The sequence below is a fragment of the Falco naumanni genome, chromosome 4 (genome assembly GCF_017639655.2).
Source record: "Falco naumanni isolate bFalNau1 chromosome 4, bFalNau1.pat, whole genome shotgun sequence".
Taxonomy (NCBI): Eukaryota; Metazoa; Chordata; class Aves; order Falconiformes; family Falconidae; genus Falco; species Falco naumanni.
The window spans coordinates 41,468,362-41,487,350 of record NC_054057.1 but is presented as its reverse complement, the minus strand read 5'-3'; positions in this window follow the sequence as shown (position 1 = coordinate 41,487,350).

The window sequence follows — 18,989 nt, the reverse complement described above, 5'->3', positions numbered from 1 at the left end:
CAGTGGAAAGAGATGATTACATCCTCTTTTAAACTCAACTGCAACAATTCAACACCCTTAAAGTGTTTACCTCAGGATGACCCTATTTACAACTGCTTTGTTTTGTGGTACTGCAAGCATCTAACACTATTGAGAGATGGAGGACAATAAGGTGGTTCAGGATAAAACCCCACTTTCATTAACAGTAATAAATCTGACAGATGTGCTAGGTCACATGTGGTCTTTATATAGATTTTAGCATAGACCTAGAGATTAAGAAGTTTGATAATATGTGTTTACAGCTAATGCTTCTCATTTAAGAGTTTTGAAAAGACTAAGAGTTGCAGAAAGGCTATTCAATTAATGCTAATTGAAGAACACATTAAATCCCAGAGATAAGCCCAGGAAATGTCCAGCATTGCTGCATTTACTTTATGCAATGTATTGAACAGGGGAGGAGAAAGCAAAGTTGTTGTAGTCATAACTGGTGAAGAGCTATCTTAGTGCAGTCTTACAAGGTAATAGAGTTAGGAAAAGAGATCTGAAAAGAGAAGGGAAGGAGGTTCCATCTTAAGCAACATCCTCAAAATAGATACAAAATCAGAAGGTTCACCAAGACAAGCCAGCCTTGGAGCCTCCTGAAAACAGGAGATACCAACAAGCCAGGTATGCCTCATGTCAACCAGGTCACTGGAGGAGGTATGGAAGAAGTTTACAGGCAACATGATTCAGGACTACATTAACTGTTCTTCAGCGCTGTAATAAAGAACCTAAATATTTCCATTTTGGTAGAATAAAACTTCTGATTTTCTTATTAATCTGTTGTGGTATTTAAAATGAGATCAGGCACTTCTGATAAATCAGAAGTTCTTCTCCCTCTGGGAACCCAAACAAACTGGTATTGCTGACAAACCCTTTGATTGCCTGTGAATTCAGAAAAGTTCGGGACTCTCAGAAAATGTATCTAGTTCCATCCATTGTATTACCTTCAAGAGCCAGATTTTAAAACAAAGCTCTAAGGAAACATAAACTACTCTTACCTTTGGCAAAGGCAAGCAGTTGACATCTTCAGGAAAACCCACACTATAGTATGCTTCTTTATTTTTATTGTGTAGTCAATCATCCAGGTGATAATAACAGTTTAAGCAAAAATGTTGAGGTTACTATTCACAATGTGGTCTTAAACTCATTAAATCAGTAGGACTTCTTATTTTTGAGGGACTAAGTACAAAACTTTTGGATGTATTTCAGCTGGGTTACAATTTCAGTTTGTTGCACCTATTTCATTCACATAATGCTGAGAAGTAAGTCTTCAAAGAGGTTGCCAGTAGGGGTGTGTTACTGATTCAGATTGGATTTCCAAAATAAGAGGGTAGTAAAAACATATAAATGATATATATACACTCTGTAAATAGAAGAATTTTCTGAGATTATGACCTCTCAGTTTTATGCTTCACCATGAAGTCTGAGTTGTCCAGCTGCAACTGTTAAAATTGCTCTGCTAACATTGAGAAGAATTAGGTCCTTTTATTTCTAGTGCATAATGAATATTGCATACAGAAGAGAGACTGTGCATATGCAGATTGAAAAACAAAAGTTTTAAAAATTGAAAGTAGAAAACAGTATCTTAAACTATCAGTGTTTGAATCCTAGCACACAAAAGGAAAATGAGGCTGAATTTTATTAAGTTTGGAAGCACTTAGTGAATTTTTAGGGACACATGAAGATGTTAATTGGTTAACTCATGAAGTCATAACTCAGTTTCTCCTCAACCCATGCTGTTGTGTTGGTAACAAGTAGCTATTTAATAACATCAAGGAAGCAAATGATGCAAAAGAAACAACTCTTTAACATTCCTTTCAGTAATAAAATAAGATGTGTATACAGATAATACCTTTGCACAGTCTGAGGATTTTATCTTAATCTTATTAGGCATTTTGGCAGCTGTAAATATGCACATGTTATGGAATGTACCTCAAGGATGCAGGTTACTCACTGTCAATAGTCAAACTCTTATGAAAAAGAATCTTCACTGCTTTATAATCCCTCATACATATCTTTCCGCCTTCATTTTTTCTTTGCATCTTCCCTATCTATTTCTCTTTTTGCTCATGAAGAATAGTGCTTTGAAGCAAGAAGTTATAAACTGTAGGCTGTGCAAATAAGCCTATGTCAAACATACTTCATAGATTTACAATCTCTTTAACATTCAAGTGAATTGTTTTTCAGAGGTTTGACCGTAGAGTAGTTCTGCCCAAATATTTTTCAAAGCGCACTAAGTACTCTTTTTTTTAATTAGAATTTCTGAGTTTTGGATAGATCTGCCTTTTTTTTTTTTTTTTTTTTTTTAGGAAAAAGAACAGCAGAACTGTTTTTCTGAAATCATAAAAATTCTGAATTTTTCTAAATTCAGTATTTTGTTCAGCACTTAGTGTTACTCATACTAGTTCATATAGCTAATACTGTTAGTTTCAGTCATTGAAACAAAAATAGGAAGAAGTCTTACATTCCCCATTTATCCACATTCCTTGTAAAGTCAGTTAAATTGGCCTGAATAAGAATTAAATGTGCAGAGCCACAGGGAGAGGTTCTTGGCTAGCATCAGTCACATAGCACAGCAGTTTCAACACTGCTAAGGTAATTTAGCCAAGTTAGACCACAGAGCCAGTGTGTATAAAAGAATAGCAAAATAGGAAGTTGTGGTCTAGGGAGGAAAAACTTAAAAGAAAAAGGCATGTACAAATGACTGGGGCCTCCTGATTTTTTTCTCTAGTTCTCTACAACAATTGTAGAATATTTTACTTTCTTCTACAGCTAAAAAAACCCTCTTCCTGGAAATCAATGTCAGTGGTCAGGCACGATACCAGGTAAAAAGTGTTACCTGGTTAAGGTATCAGAGCAAGGTCTGCAGCTGGTGTGAACTGAAATACTTGGATGTCCAATTGAGTTATGTCAGTTCAGACCACATGAGGATCTGCAATACAGTGGAAGTACACAGCTAGACTTCACAGCCCTTCTCCAGAACACCCCTTGCATGAGTTACAGACTTGCCTGCAATCTTTCATCAGGTGAAACAGTTATGCAGGTAAGAATTAGAAAACGGCTGTTTCCTTAACGCTATCCAGCCTTTAAAAACATCATTTATGTTTTCATGAAAATGGATGAGCAAAGTCTAACAGGCTACACTACCTTTACTTTTGTTGGATAACAATCAGATGAAATATAATTACCAGCTAGCATGACTGCAACTTGGAGACTTTTACAGAACTGATTTGGGAGGAAAAAGGCAGGTCTGGGTTGTGAGGGTATGGGTATGGTACACACACCTCTGCCTGCTGCAAAACGGGAGACCAGGCTTCTCTGGTAGCAACAGGTTTGTGAATTAATTCTTACTGATTTGAACTTGGGGCAAGTTTTATTTAGCATATGAGTATGTGATATTCCAAAGGGTCCTAACATTATCATAGCTTTTGGTGTGATTTTTTTTGTTTGCTTTGTTTCTTTTTTTGTTGTTGTTGGTTTTTTAAATTGTTATTAAGTAGCCACAGTGAAATACTATCAGCTCTTGGTAAGAGCTTAAAGACAGATTGTTCTCTTTCTTCATTTGGTTATGTGGAAATAAAGCACTGCATGTTTATAACCTTCTATCTTACCTTTCTCCCCCTATGTTTTCTTCAGCAGATTTTCTCCATGTGGCTAGCTATAGTCCAAGTTTGCTGGATGATTGCTTCTGTCTGGTTTGCTTCTCCAGTCATTGACCCTCTTGGGTGGAGATCACTGTCTGTCTGGAGAGATCCGTTTAAATCAGCCTTTTATTTTGGGAGTCACATGATTAAAGCTAAGAACATCAAAAACAGTCTGTAGAAAAACTGTTGAAATTTTATTTTGCTTTCTAAAATGGTAGTTATTTTTCACACTTCAAAGTTTGATTGCAAGAAGTTTTAATGTGTGTATATATATAGTCTTACTTTCCATTTCCCTATACAAATTTCCTTTGTCTTACTTTCTACCTGCAACTCTAGAAAAAAAATTTTTCCCAATACAGATATATTCATAATTCTTTAAGTGCCTGCCAAACATGAGGCAATTGTAATTGAAAGACAGCATAGCTTACACAGAGGAAGCTGAGGGTAAGTATATGCCCTAAGATTAGTGGAAAGAGATATAGTTACAAGTAGTCTCATTAGCCTGATTTATCAAGGTTCTCAAGCAGATGAGAACTTCTTAGTAGGAGAGGAAACAGAGACAGAAGTTACGGCATGAGCTTGTCATTCAGAAGAACTAGGCTCAGCTCCTGCTTTATCACAGACTCTTTTTGAACCACCAGGAAAGCAGATCCCCCCTCCTAAGTTAAGGAAATACCCTGTTATCTCATAAAGCTGTTGTGACTGCCACGCAGGGAGGCCGTGAGGTCTGGCACAGCCGTGCAATAGGTGGTGCTAGTCCCATGCTTCAGAGCCTGGGTGACCTGTGGTCTGTCAAGCTGCAGGTCATGCTCTGAGGATGTCTCAATATACCTTCCCCCCCCCCGATGTTCACACACAGAGCAGGCTTATTAAAACATTTCCCCTGCCTTCCTCAAGTAGTATTCAGCTTCCCTGCTTTGGGGCTTTTATATGTTCCCATAATATTATCTCTCCCTACAGCAGTTTTACTCTACTAAATCAGGCCATTATTCATCTCACTCTGCACATGTTGCCCTCTCTCCCTAGAGCAAGTAGAAGAGGCTCATTCTTTCCATTCAGGCATGGAAAAAACATTTTCAAAATGCTAGGTCCTAACTGCTATGTCTTGGAATCAGTTTAATAATTTGAACCAAATTTGTTCAGAAGACAAAAGAAGCAGCAAAGAGGATAATGGATTATCCACTGTCATGTCTCATCTGGAAGTTATCTAAAGGCTGCTTTGATAAGTAGAGTGAGAATTGGTGATGTGACTAATGTAGCATCATTATATTGCTATAACCTGTAAAACACAGAGATACTAGGATCATAAGAAATACTGTTACGAGCATCCAAACTGGATAACAACAGTGAAGAAAACTCTGGCATCTCATCCATTATATATATTGCATTGATATAAAAAATGATTTTTCTAGTAGGAGTGAGGTATTAAAAGTCTTTGCACAAAACAGCTTCTTGATGTGCAGAGAGTTAGATATTTTTAGCATAGTGTAAGAGATTAATTAGGTGAATATAGACACGCACGTATTCAGATAGAAGTCTTAGCACTTAGTTGTCTTATGGTAACTATAATAGAATCACAGAATCATTTAGGTTGGAAAAGACCTTTAAGATAATATGTACATCTGTCAAAAAAAATCTAGATACCGCCTTTAACAACAGAGATAAGGAGGGTAACACACTGTCCTTGGCTCTGCTGATGCATGCCTGCAAGGAAGCAACTCCGCTGGCTAACCATTTCCTGAGCAGTTACAAAAGGAATCCTGGTTTGCCTTTAATGCTATTCTCCAATCCACTTGGAATACTTTAAGTAGCTCTTGAAGACCTCCCTGTACTAACAAAAACACTTTAATATTTCCAGTAATTTGTCAAAGTGTTTGCCAAAAGCTTAGCAAGGATTTTGGTACTATCCTTGTCTTCCTCCTCCTGACTGAAGAAGCTGTGATATACAACCGCAGGTATTTCACTTGTAATTGCCCCAAAGGACACAGTAATATTTGTTAATGCCTCCTATCTGCTCTATGTGCTGCATGTTTTGTTTCCTGGTTGTATATTGCTCTGCCTCAAACTTCCGTATCTCTCACACCCCTCTCCAAATCTTTGCAGAATGAAAATGAGAATATGGGTATACATGAGAAGAGTCTCATGGGTTTTGTGTTCATGCATGTGGTAAATTGTTTTTGCCCCAATATCAGTCATTGTTCTTAAAGACTTTGATAGTGGTTACCCAAGAACAAGAAATGTAAGCTTATGTGAAAAAAAATAATCCAGGAAATATATTGTAGCAATAAACTCCAGAAAATATTAATGGGTGAGAGAGTGAACAGAAGTTTAGCAGTGACCCTGAAGTAATAGTACATTATGGTTTTCAACTCCGATATACTGAGTACAAAGAAACAAATTGATTTTTTTTAAAGCTTTGAAAATTAAACCAACCACAGTAAAAGTGTTTTATCACACATCAGCAAAAAAAGTAAATCCTGCCATAAAAGCTATTCAAGTAAACCCAAACACCACCACAGACACAGAAGATTCTGCTCTTCTTAATTCAGGTGATGTGTCCCCAGGGCTGTCATTCCCTAATGGCTTCATTGCTCAACTAATGGCAAAATTTGGCCTAACTCAGGGGACCAGTGCAGTGTGACAGTACAGAATTTGCTTTCTTTTGGAAAAGAGGGGCAGTTGAAGAAAGAGTTCCGAGATAAAATGAAAAAAATGAATTTAACATTTCTTCTTGAAAAAAACCAGACCAAAACAAATTAAAAGCCCCATTTCAATCTAAATCACTTTTTAAAATCTCACAATAGGGTACCAAAAGCCAACATCCATGTCTAAGGCATGCTTTATAGTGTCTGTACAGCAGCCCCTCACTACCCCTACATACTGCATGTATCACCCACCTGTGAGTAACATAAAACTGAGGATGGATGAGTCCCGAGTTATTAGTTCTTTAATCTCAGAGCCACGATTTCCCCATCTGCAGGGGAATCCAGACTCAAGGTCAGCCTCTCCTGTAGGCTGCAAGCTGTGCTAGCCTACTGATGCCTCCTACCCCTCTCCCCACCAGGCAGCACCAGTAACTCCAAAGGCACCTGTGGTACCCTTCACCTATCACCTTTGCAGGAGCTGACTTGTGGTCTATTATAGCAGCTGCCCTTCATTATCTGCTTGGTGGAGGAATAAGGGGAAAAAAGGGGGAGGGGAGTGGACTGAGGTATTATTAAGCCTTCCCAGGTGACTGCTGTGGTGTGAAGTGTATAATCTTCACTGTGGTCTTTGGTAGTGACTGGGGGAAGAAATTTCTAATTTTCAGACAAGAGCAGGCTGAAAAGTTATGCCATCTTAGTCACGGTCTGCATAAAGACCTACTTGTGGCTGGAGTTATTAAGGTAGCAAGAACAGTGATCTTAAAGCGACATCGTGTGATTGACCTGCATTGGTATTGGTCTCAGCAGCCATTTCTTGAAATCAGATGTAACTGTCTTCCTACGTATGCAGCTTACAAAGAAATGACTTTCAGGGAGAATGGTGTGGTAAAGGTATTTCTTGAAGAAAATCTTATCAATTTTTTATTTTACCATTGCTCAGAAATACTCATGCTAAAAGGTCTCATTCTACTTTTTGCTTGATTGCTGTGGTTATGGAAACAAAACAATTTCCTCAGATCTTGGTGCTGAATTGATCGTGTATTAAAAAAAATGTCAGGACAGTAATTGCAGGTTAAGATGTATAAAGCATGTGCAAATTTATGTTTATCCGTGTGAATTCTTATGTGTATTCTAAGTTTAGAAACAGAACAAGAAGAAAATACCTGTCCATGAGACAAATAATCTTTATTCTGGGTACACAGAGATGTATTTTCATTTTAATAAGTACCCAAAATTTACCACTTGGGGAACTATTTAATAGAAAACTTGTGCCAAAAATTGTTCCTTATACATTAACCTGTAATTAGGTTCCAGTCTCCTCCTTCCCCTTTATTAAATAATGTATAACACAAGAATAAAAAAATAAATTTCTGGATGCTTAAGACTGAAGGTGAATAAAGGTATCTTTTAAATATTGTAATAAAATCTTCTATTACAGATATTGCTAGCACAGTATATCAAATTGCCTTTTTAAAATTTATATCCAGATGTGAAATATGGTCTTGTCTGCTCTGACGACAGACAGATCTTTACTCTCTGCAGACACAAATAAGCACTCTAGAATTTGGTGGATTTTATACAATAGGTTGAATTAACCCTGCGTAGTGAGGCACTCTGCCCATCTGGTCTCTGCTAATGGGAAAGGCGTAGACAAGTATACATTGCGTTGTTTGGATTCTCACTTCCAGATGGCAGCATCCTTGCACAGGTGACCTGTTATTCATTCTAGCAACAAAGACACTTGCACCTTTCAGTTTCAAAGCTTTGAGGGGTAAAAAATCCTGCATCATTTATTACTACTAAGCTAAATCTTTGATCAGCTGTATCTGTTGGTGACGCTAGCCGAGGACAACAGTTTTATAAACTACGAGAACCAAGGGGAAGTGGTCTCTCACTGGCTTGTGGTTTTCAGCAGACGCTGGGTTTGAAGGGGCCAGAGTAAAGCACTGTGGTCACTACAGCCACAAGCACAGTCAGCTCCATCAGGACTTGAGACCACTTGAAAATGAGAGAAAAAGCTTGTCAATCACTAGCCTAGAAGGTGGGGTGCCCTGATTGAACTCTTTACTCCCAGCATGCTGCTTCTATGGGCTTGGGCAAACCCCTGTGGTGCAGACTCAAGAGCAGTGTCCCAGAGGAGCAGGGTATACAATGAGTGAGACACTGCTCTGGGGAAGATGTGGGGGGAGTCAACAACCAAATCTGCCTGTGAGGTAAACAAAATAAGCCAGGTGCAGAGAAAGATGCTTCCCACCAGGCACCACACTCAGGGGACGCAACAGAGCCAACTGCTGAGAAGTCCCGAGGAGAAAGGGTCATCTCCCTTCCCAGAGCCCTCCAGCACTTGTTCACATACTTACCTGCAAACCCAAACAGTAAAATAGGGGTTCATAGCATGAAAGCCACTTTCTCAAGATGATTTTGGATAATAAGCTAATTCACTTCAAATCTGTGATGGGGACTGGGTCTTTGAGGCTGATCCTGGCTCCTGAGAAGACACACATTTTCTTTCAAGGGTTCAGTAATGAAAATATGTGAAGGATAGGAACCAGAAATCAAACACCTTATGCAGACATCTCTTGCTTCTGGTTCTCTGGCAGTGAATCTCGCATTCACTCTAGAAATATCTGTTTGTAAGGCAGTTTGTGGAGAGCGTATATAGGTTGCCCTTGCCTATATACTTTTCTGAAAAAGTGTAGATACAGGGTTGACAGTTGTTTTATTGTCTTTGTCACACCTTCTCACAAGGACAATAATCCAGTCTAGGTATCCATACCTCAGCATTCTGAGATAAGCACACCAACCACCAAGTAACTGTCCTGCCCATGTTTGTGAACATACATATTGGTGCAAATTTCACCCTCGTACAAGGGGATGTTCAGTATGATCTTGTCACCAGAATGGTGCCGGGAGGCTTTGCCAATGAAGCAGGAGACTAAAGTTGTCACAGGTCTCAGGCAGGATATTTGGCTTTGCTTGCTTGGATAAAGTAATCCGAGTTCTTGTGTTGCACTGCATACATCAAAATCCTTGCCGCTGGAGTGGGGAGGGAGATCCAGACCCTGGACTCTGCCTCAGTTCCCACATTTAAACTGAACCTCAACTGACTGCCTACCAGACGGTTTCACTAGGGGTGGACCATCTATTAAGGATGAAGAAGCTTTTGGATATTCTGGTGATAGGGGCCATGTAAGTTGTTTAAATGGTTACAACATTTAAAGGTTAACGCAAAATATCTGATTTTTTCCACCAAACTCCCTGACCAACAGCCTGTAGCAGAGCGCAGGGATCAGCCTATATTACTCAGAGGAAATATCTTCATGGTCAGTTCCAGTAATATTAGTTCTGATTTCCATCTGTAAAACTAAAAATGCTTAGCACAACTGCACAACTGTAATATTGTTTTCAAACCTGAGGAAGATTTCGCTTCTTTGGTAGCTGGATATTTCTCTTCTTTGCTAGTTAAATGGTTATAAGGAAGGAAAAGAGGTGGAAGGGGGGTTCTGAGGCCAGTGAGGGTGCAGGAGTAGCTGTAGAGCAGCGTTTGTGGTGCGAAGTTTCATGAAGCGTGTTAGGACACAATAACTCGGGCCTTCCAGGCTGACTGCCACAGGCAAGGTGCACACAGGGTGCACACAAAGTGATAGGGGACTGCCAGCTGAAGTGAGGAGGTTTAGGTGAGATGTATGAAGGTGAGGGTAAGAATTATGGAAAAGGTAAACACTACTCAGTCTTAAAACATTTAAGAACTACTGCTTTGCCTCCTCAGACCTTTGGTGCTTAAAGCAGTTAAGAAGTAAATCACAGCAATGAAATTTAAGGATGTATCCCAGTAAAGATTAAGCAAGTACTTTCAGCAGATGCTTAAAAGTTAAATGTGTGCTTAAAAACTTCATTGAATTTTCTCCTTGAACAGAACTAGTCTGAATTGTGTCATTTACTGTAGTTGCATCTCTCACTTCATAACTAAACATTTGCGCTTCCCACCATTTTATGGATATTAAAGAGAAGCTGTTAGGCACTCCAACTTTTAGGGGATTTCATTAGACTAGCCAATTATCTATTACTACTTAGAAAAAGCTAATTTTATAGAAGAACAGTTCAGAATCTTGTGTTTCTGAGAATGTATACTCATATTTTGGCACTCTGATTACATAACATCTTTTGATTCAAAATTAATCCCACCTGAGAGTATTCATGATCATCCATAACGTGTAATCATCGAATAGTATGTACTGCATTTTTTAAACAGAGTTTTTGACAACTTGTTATGACCCTAATCACACAAAAACTATGGCCATGCTTTTCTTAAACTATTTGTATAACCTTGATTTTGATGAGTCTGCTCTGGAATCACCAACATGTTGAAAAGGAAGCACAGACTATATATAGATATATAGAAACATAGATATATATATACCTTGTTGGAATGTGATCGAAAGAAGGCTTGACAAGACAATTCATTGGCACCTTTGTGTTAGCTTCAGAACTAGTATACCTATTCTTTTTTGAGCAATCAGAAATATGTTGTGCATAAGTACACTACAAACTGGGTCACTGAATGTATAATTATATGTTGCACGTAACTTCAGGATCTATTTCTATTATTTTTAAGGGTTGCCATTAGTGTTTAACAGCAACAATGTGCAGCATTACTTTCTGTTGAAAAATGATATAGAAAATGTTGTCATAACAAGATTAAGAGAAAAAAACTTTAAATATTAGTCACACTGATTTTTTTTTTTCATTAGGCTACCCCTTAAAATTAAATCTACCCCCTAAATGTAATTTAAAATACATATTTATAAACCATTTAAATATAATACATAAAATGTACAAATATAAACAAGAACAGAAGATAGTCATATACTATGCGTGTATGAAAATTAAAATCAGTTCCTTTATGGTTTAGATGCTGAGGACACTGCTAAAGGAGTGAACTACACAGAGAGCTGTTACACATGTACAGATAGAATATATCCTATAAAACATCACTGTCTAAATTTTTCTTCTGGACAATGTATCTTTAGCAGTAGTGATTTTTTTTTCCTTCTTTTTAATTTAATTATGATTATTAAGGTTAAAAGTTCCCAATGTGCAATACACTGTCCTTCAGCATAGCTCAGATCAAATATTTTGGGCATTTCCTTTGGGCAGTTTGCCATTGTTCTATTGGATTGGAAGTTACAGCAATTTGACTGGTATGTCTATTAATCTGTTTTTTCCCTTAGCTATTGAAAGCAAGTATTGTTGTGTCTGTACTGCAGCTGAAGTGGTTTTGCAATTGAAAACTTGCACATTTGCTTTCTGCTTACACAGTAATCTATTTTGATACAGAGTTCTGTTGACTGCTGCATAAAGTAGCAAGTGCTATCACCAAAAAAAGGACAGCTTTAAGAGAATAGTAATACTTTCTTGTTAAATAGAAAAGGCTGTCTGTGTGATTTATGTTGCTGGCAGTATATTAAATGTGTCATGTGGGTGTCAGAGAAGGACAAAATAGCTTCTGCTGATGTACAGGCTCCACCTCTACCTCTGTTTTCAGGTCCTGCATAACGTATTTACTATTTTAACACAGTGTAAACAGGAAAGTAGTGTGACATACTTCTGCGGTGCACTGCAGTCCTGTAGTTAGTAACTTCATAATATAAAATATACTACCAATATGCACTCGCTATTCACAAATTGTTAAGGTCAGAATGTATCATGAAACTTGAAGCCAAGTAGAGAAAAAAGGTTACATGAAAAGAATTTCTCTTAAGCGGGCTATTTCTTCTCTTTTCTCAAATAATTCTTCAGGAATTTGAATTCACTTGTTAAAACACTCATTAAGTGAATTTTTATGTAGTGTAGTATTGTAGATCGCTGGAACACTGCTGGCCCTTTGGGTATACTTTCAAATAGATTAGGCCATTTTAAAAGATTAAAACCAAAATCAAAACCATCTGTCCCCATTCCTGTCTCTGCAAACCGTGTCTCTTCCAAGAGCAACCAATCCACCAAACAATCCTTTATTTTTCTTTATACAAAGTCACCTGAGGCTCTCTAATGGCAACCCCATTTGATGTGTACCCCCCAAAAAAAGAGTGAATTGGGACATTTCTGATGTTCAGAATGAGTAAACCACACTATGCAGAGATACTTGTAATTTTCATCCATGTGAACTGAGACCTTTCTATTCAGGAAAGAAGGACCTGCTAACAAGTATACCATTTCAGATAGGGTACGTATTTTGTTTCTAAATTAAAACTTATGGAGGGTTTGAGCGTATCCCATTAAAAAAACAAACAAAACCCCTACCTCTTTTGTGGTTCTAAAGAAAACACCACTTTCATATGCCATATTGATAGATTATTCACATGTTTGTAAAAACTATTCAGAATTGCAAATTCTTCATTCTGTTATGTACTTACCATTGGACAAACGAAAGGCCTATAGTCATTAATCATGGTACCTGAGCACCAAGCATGCATCCAGCTTTGTGGAATGACTATGCAAAAATGTCAGCACTGGCAGTACTTCTCAGCCCACCACTCTGCCAGAACTTCCAGAACTGCTGGTTTTGCACCATTCTCCAGATTTGTTGTTTTCTCCCCATGTTTTACCAGATGCCATACTGCTGGTGATACCAAGGATATTTCAATGGCACTCAAAGGCTTTGAACATCATTGAGGTGACACTGAAGCCCAAGATTTTCTTTGAGTAGGAGACATAAAAATTATACGTACTCCTGTTAACTAGGCATGGCTGGTTTGTAGGCAACTGTTCCCTGTCTCTGGGGCAGAGCAAAATGCTAAGGTAACTGGTAGAAATCAAAGTTATAGCTGAGCTCCAGAACCATGCCACTTGAAAGGGAAAGTTAGTGTATTGCTTATGCAGCAAATTCAAATTGAAACAACAGAATTCCACAACAAACTTGTCTTTCTTGCTGTTACACTGTTATTTTACTTTGTGGCATATCAGACCTAAGAGCACTGTTTGTCTTCCATGAACTCTTGGGCTCTGCTACATGCTTTGTGCTCCTTCCCGGGGTAGTACCCACTCCAACACCAGGCAGGGCACGGGACTAAGGGCACTCATGGTGTCACAAGATGGCACAGGGTAATGGAGAGGAACAATAATGCTTCAGATGTCTGTGATGGTGTTTTAGGTACAATTCCTACAATATTTCTTTGAACTGCGTGAAAATCATTTGATCTAATGAATGGTGCAAGTCTTTTCTATGAGAAATGACAATGGGACAAGGACAATGCAAAATATAAGTGATTATTTAGAACATAGAAATCAAGGTGCCTGAAGTTAGGACTTTCAATCCAAATTTTGGCTGTTAAATAAGTTTCCTAGTGTGTCTGGAATTTCTTGAGGTACCAGGACTGCAGTTGCTATCAGCTTCAGCAAGATTTATAGGCAATTGAAACTCTTGAGAATCAGATGACATTATTAATGATAATCAAGGTAGTAGCGACTGAGGACCAAGAAAGCACTGAGGAATTTGCAATCCAATATATGTTAGAGACAGTATAGAGAACAAGTATAACAACCAGAATGATTGAAACAAATGGCATATTTGTTCAAAAATCAATTTCCTTTTCATGTAGGAGAGAGAATAAGTGAAGGGTTGAATGATCAGTGAAAGAGGATAGGAAAGAAGAGGATAAAAAGGCAGATAGGAGGATTGAAAGGCTGAAAAAGATGGAAAGATTGAAATAAACAGCTTGTTGGCACAGGAAAAGTCCAGCAAAAAGCATAGACACTTTTCTGAAGGTGCAGAAGTCCAAAGATGTACATGTGTTGCTTGCCTTTCCTCACGGCAGTTAGCGCATATATATGTGTGCAGATAAATGATTAATTCGTGTCAGGTTAAAGAATATAATGCAAGCTTATCTTAATTTAAAGTGACACATACGTGCAACTTGATTAATCAGTACCATGGGAAAAGAAATCAAAGGTGGTCCATGTGACCTCTTCAGTGAGAGATTTTATAGTTTCTCTTGTAAGACTCTGTAAATAGCTATATTTGCATAGTCCTCAGCACAGGAAAGACAGGGACCTGATGGAGTGTGTCCATAGGAGGGCCACAAAAAATGATCAGAGGGCTGGAACACCACTCCTGTGAGGAAAGGCTGGGAGAGTTGGGATTGTTCAGCCTGGAGAAGAGAAGGCTCTGGGGACACTTTACAGAAGCCTTTCAGTGCTTAAAGGGAGCCTAATAAGAAAGATAGGGACAGACTTTTTAGTTGCCTGTTGCAATAGAACCAGGGGCAATGGTTTTAAAATAAAAGTCAGTAGATTTAGACTAGTTATAAGGAGGGAATTTTTTACAATGAGGGTGGTGAAACACTGGAACAGGTTGCCCAGAGAGGTAATAGATGCCACATCCCTGGAAACATTCCAGGTCAGGTTGGATGAGGCTCTGGGCAACCTGATCTGGTTGAAGATGCCCCTGCTTATTGCAGGGGGGTTGGACTAGATGACCTTTAAAAAGGTCCCTTCCAACCCAAACTATTCTATGATTCTATGATTCCCTTTTCATTCTGAGATAAAAACTTGTACATCGGTCTGAGATCTGTATATGGTATGCACTGGGTAGCACATATTTTTAGTTTCATTTCCAGAGAGCTTTGAAGGAATATGTGAGGTGGTGAGTGAGTTTGATTGCTGTTTATGGGAGGATGGCAAGCTAAATATAAGGAGTGAGCCCACATGTGCCTACTTATAAACAACATTTTATGCAGCAGCTTTCTACTAGAGATTTTTATTTTTTCAAGAATTTCCATGAATATTGCAAAACAATTTTTAGACTGAATTGTTTTGTTTGCTTTTTTTTTTTTTTTCTCTCAAAGTTAAACGCCTTAAGAATTTTCTTAGGATAATTTGCAATGAACTTAAAGAGCATATCAGTTTCTTCTTTGATTTTAATCTGTAAGTAGGAAATGGGTCATAAACAGGATACAAATGTGAAAATAAAAATCTTGATCCCTAGTTACCTTAGTATGTTGAATATTTACTGAGATTAACCCTCTTCATTGCTTCTCACCATTGTACCCCATATATATTCCAAGAGTTTTGTCAAAGTTGAACTGAATAGGGTTTCCCATGTACCCACTTTTTGGTAGAAAAGCTGAAGTGAAGTACAAGGGCATAGAAACAGGAAAGTAAAATGAGAATAAATCCAAATAAATCAATGCCGCCTTTCAAAACCATCACCTGTGAGAAACAGATCTTCAAGAGAAGGTTCACACAGCTAGTGTGATATGCAGATTTCAGAGTGGTTATATGCGTTATGAGAATCTTTTGACCTGAACATCCTTTGGCCACTGAATTTTCTTAAGGGTGTCCAGAGAAATTACCTGCAGACTAAGACAACTAAGCAAAAACTGCAGAGCAATTTAATCCTTTTTATCTTCGAGATATTCTAAGTTGGTATAGGAGTATATATCTAGAAGTATATTCCTTTATTCTTTTGATTTCATTTGTGTCAGTAGCAATTCTGCATATAAGCTTAGGGCAGCACATAACCAAGGGAGTCCTACTTACCTCCTTGAGTTAATTTATTATGTGATTAATTCTGTTGTTACAATGAATATAGCCTCTTTTTACAAAAAGAAGCGAATTGTTATTAATTCCCTGACAACACTTTACATGAATCAAGTAGAATACTTTAACTACTAAGGTAGCTGTAATACACAGTTGCATTGGAGACCAATTGTAATGCAGTGCTTATTAACTTCCACTTCTGGCTAACGTGTCCATGTGAATACCAAAAAGACTTACTAATGGTAATGCTCTTGATACAGCATGTTTCTAACAAAACTATATGTTAGTACTCAGTCAATTGTATTCTAAGCCTTAGATACCCAAACCATAGAAAAGTTGACTAAAGCTTTAGAAATTCATATACCGCATGTATTGTAAAATACTTGTCACAAAATGATACTGGGTTTTGACCTGAATTAAGTGGTTACAAAAAAAAAAAATAATAAATGAGTGACCTGAATAAGACTTAAAATTAAAGATGAAAATGAAGAACAAAATGAAAACAGCTTTCTTTTGAGAAAAGAAAAAGGATTGCTTATAATTACATTTAAATTATTTAAGCTTAGCATCCAAAACTCTCAAAATATGCAGTAAATGTTAAAGCACTAGATTACCACTCTTCTTTTGTTCTCCATAGCTGTATGCTAATCATTGTGCTGAGTGTGAACTGACTTTTTCCTCCTGTTATGATCAACCAAAGTCTTTGTTCAGGGAATGACCACATAATTACAGAGAAGAGTAAAGAATTCCCATAAATAATTTGTGCTTGTTTCTCCCTGTTAAACCCATTTAACCCAGATGTACGTGCCTTGCTGACTTGCCTCAGAGACTTATATTTTCATTGGAAAAGTGAAATGCCCACCCTTCCTGTAGCTAATAACTTTTTATGGTTTCATTCTGTTGTCTAAACATCTCCCTGACTGTGACCAGTTCTCCTCCAAATCATAATAATTTGACATTATGAATAAAAGGACAAATGAACTCCTTTTATGAAGTAATGGTCAAAAGGAGAGATATAAATTTTAAAAGTCATTGAACTATCAGAATGGAAAATTCTTTCTAGTAGCTGGAACCAATGTTGGGAGACATTTTAGTTTGTGATCCATGGAGGGCCAGAGGACTGCAAGAAATTCATTGTCACATCACAAGCTATTCCAGTTTAGCTACTACATCCCATTTTCATCACTTGAATACTCAGATCAAGCTTTATGTTCTTGGATCCTCTTCTAGGGTGAATGCTATGTTGTTCTTTGGTCATATGAAGGAAAACAAATGTGGTTTTCTAGTAGAACAGTAAATATGCTGTAAATTCCTTGTGTGTTTAAGGTTATGTTTTGATTTACTCTCTTCTCCCTACCTTTAAGATTCACCGTGAGTATCCTCATAAAAGTAAAATGCAAACCCACCAAGACTGATACGCTCTACAGTTTACCATATCTTAGTTGTCTGATATTAAATATCCTATAGAAAACCACCCCTATTTTTTTGAGTGTGAATATGTCCAAAAGAATGATTATAGCTGTAGATGGTGACTTAAAATCCAAATATGAATATTAAATTTCTCGGCATTTTTGAAGATCTGTGGTTGCCTGCTGCAGGAACATGCACATTACAGCCACCCTTCTGGTCAGCTGCATACCTGCTTTCAAATAAAAAGGTGCTACAATATAAAGTTTGGAATGGTGTTACTACACATGTTCTTATACTGTCTTTCCTTCCTTTGCTGCATTTTTTGCTTCTTTATCCCCACACAGTAGAGAGCAATTTCCTATTCACAAGTCTTAATAACTGACCAGTACCTTGGAAAATAAATGACTGTTTCTAAGTACTTGGCAGAGAAGAATCCTGTTGCTTGACAGGTGCCTGACTTCTCACATGCTGTAATCTAAAAGGAGCAATACAGCTCTCAACTGATTTTTCTACTTAGGTGTTTCTCAACTTCAGATTTTTTTAACATATATGAATTCTCCCCACCTACTTCTCCCTCTCTTTCTCCAGACAAGTTGAAAATGAAAGATAGGCGATGTCAGGTTTTGACAGATGCGTTACTGCATGTTATATGTACACATTAAGCTATTTTTGTCTGATTTGTACAAACAGAGAGAGGTCTGGAAAATGTCTGTGTAATAAGAAAGCATTTGTATGTATACTTGTAAGGAGGATTATCCTGTGAGAATCTCCATATCCCATACATACATTAATGAAATTTGGAGTTAATTAAGACAGTATGAATGGGATTGATGTTATTAATTCTGGACATCTCCATTGCAGACATGTCTAGATTATCTTTACAGTCAACAGAAAGGATTAGGAGCTGCTAGAATTCCATTTACTGCACTCTAGGGTAGGCATCTACCTGAGGACAAGACTAATTGAATCCTTGCCAACTTGATGGCTAAGAGTGGGCATTTTCTTAGGTGGCTCTGGTGTTCATATATGGCAGCATGTCCAGTTAAGATGTAGCAGATCAGAGCAAAGCTCTGATCAGTCAAAGAGCCTTATCTCCAGCTGTGTCAGATACAGAAACAGGTCATGAAAAAAGTCAAAAGCTGTGCCTGAGGCCTCAGCCATAGCAGAGCAAGTAACAAAGAAACTAAGGGGGAGCCGAGGATACCCTTGGCTTCAGAATGATCACAGCAAACGTATGCCTGTATGGCACAAGCTAGAGAGAGAACTGAATGAGCATGATGTTGTCAAGGAGGGACTGGATGCCACCAACACCATAGAATCATAGAACCACTAGAACATTTAGGTGGGAAAGGACTTCTGGATGTCATCTCTAACCCATCCTCCAGATCATAGCCAGATTAACTTCCAAATTAGATCATATGGTTGATAATTATCATCATCTTCATGCTGATCAGTCTGTGGCTGGTGAAATAGGGCAAGGATGAGAGGAAGTCACCATCAGCAAGCACCTAGACTACATCCATGGGGATCTCAATTGCAATAGCCAGCAGATGCAGGAATATATGCAGAAATGGGGCAGTAGTACAAAGCACCAGAGCAGCTGCAACAGTGCAACTAAGGAGTGCAGAGGGAAGCTCTGAGCAAAGCCTGAGCCCCTCAGTATTGGCAAAGAGAAGGGTATGCAAGCACATGTTGTACTTAAAAGTTTTTTAAACAGAAGATAAGATCCTTC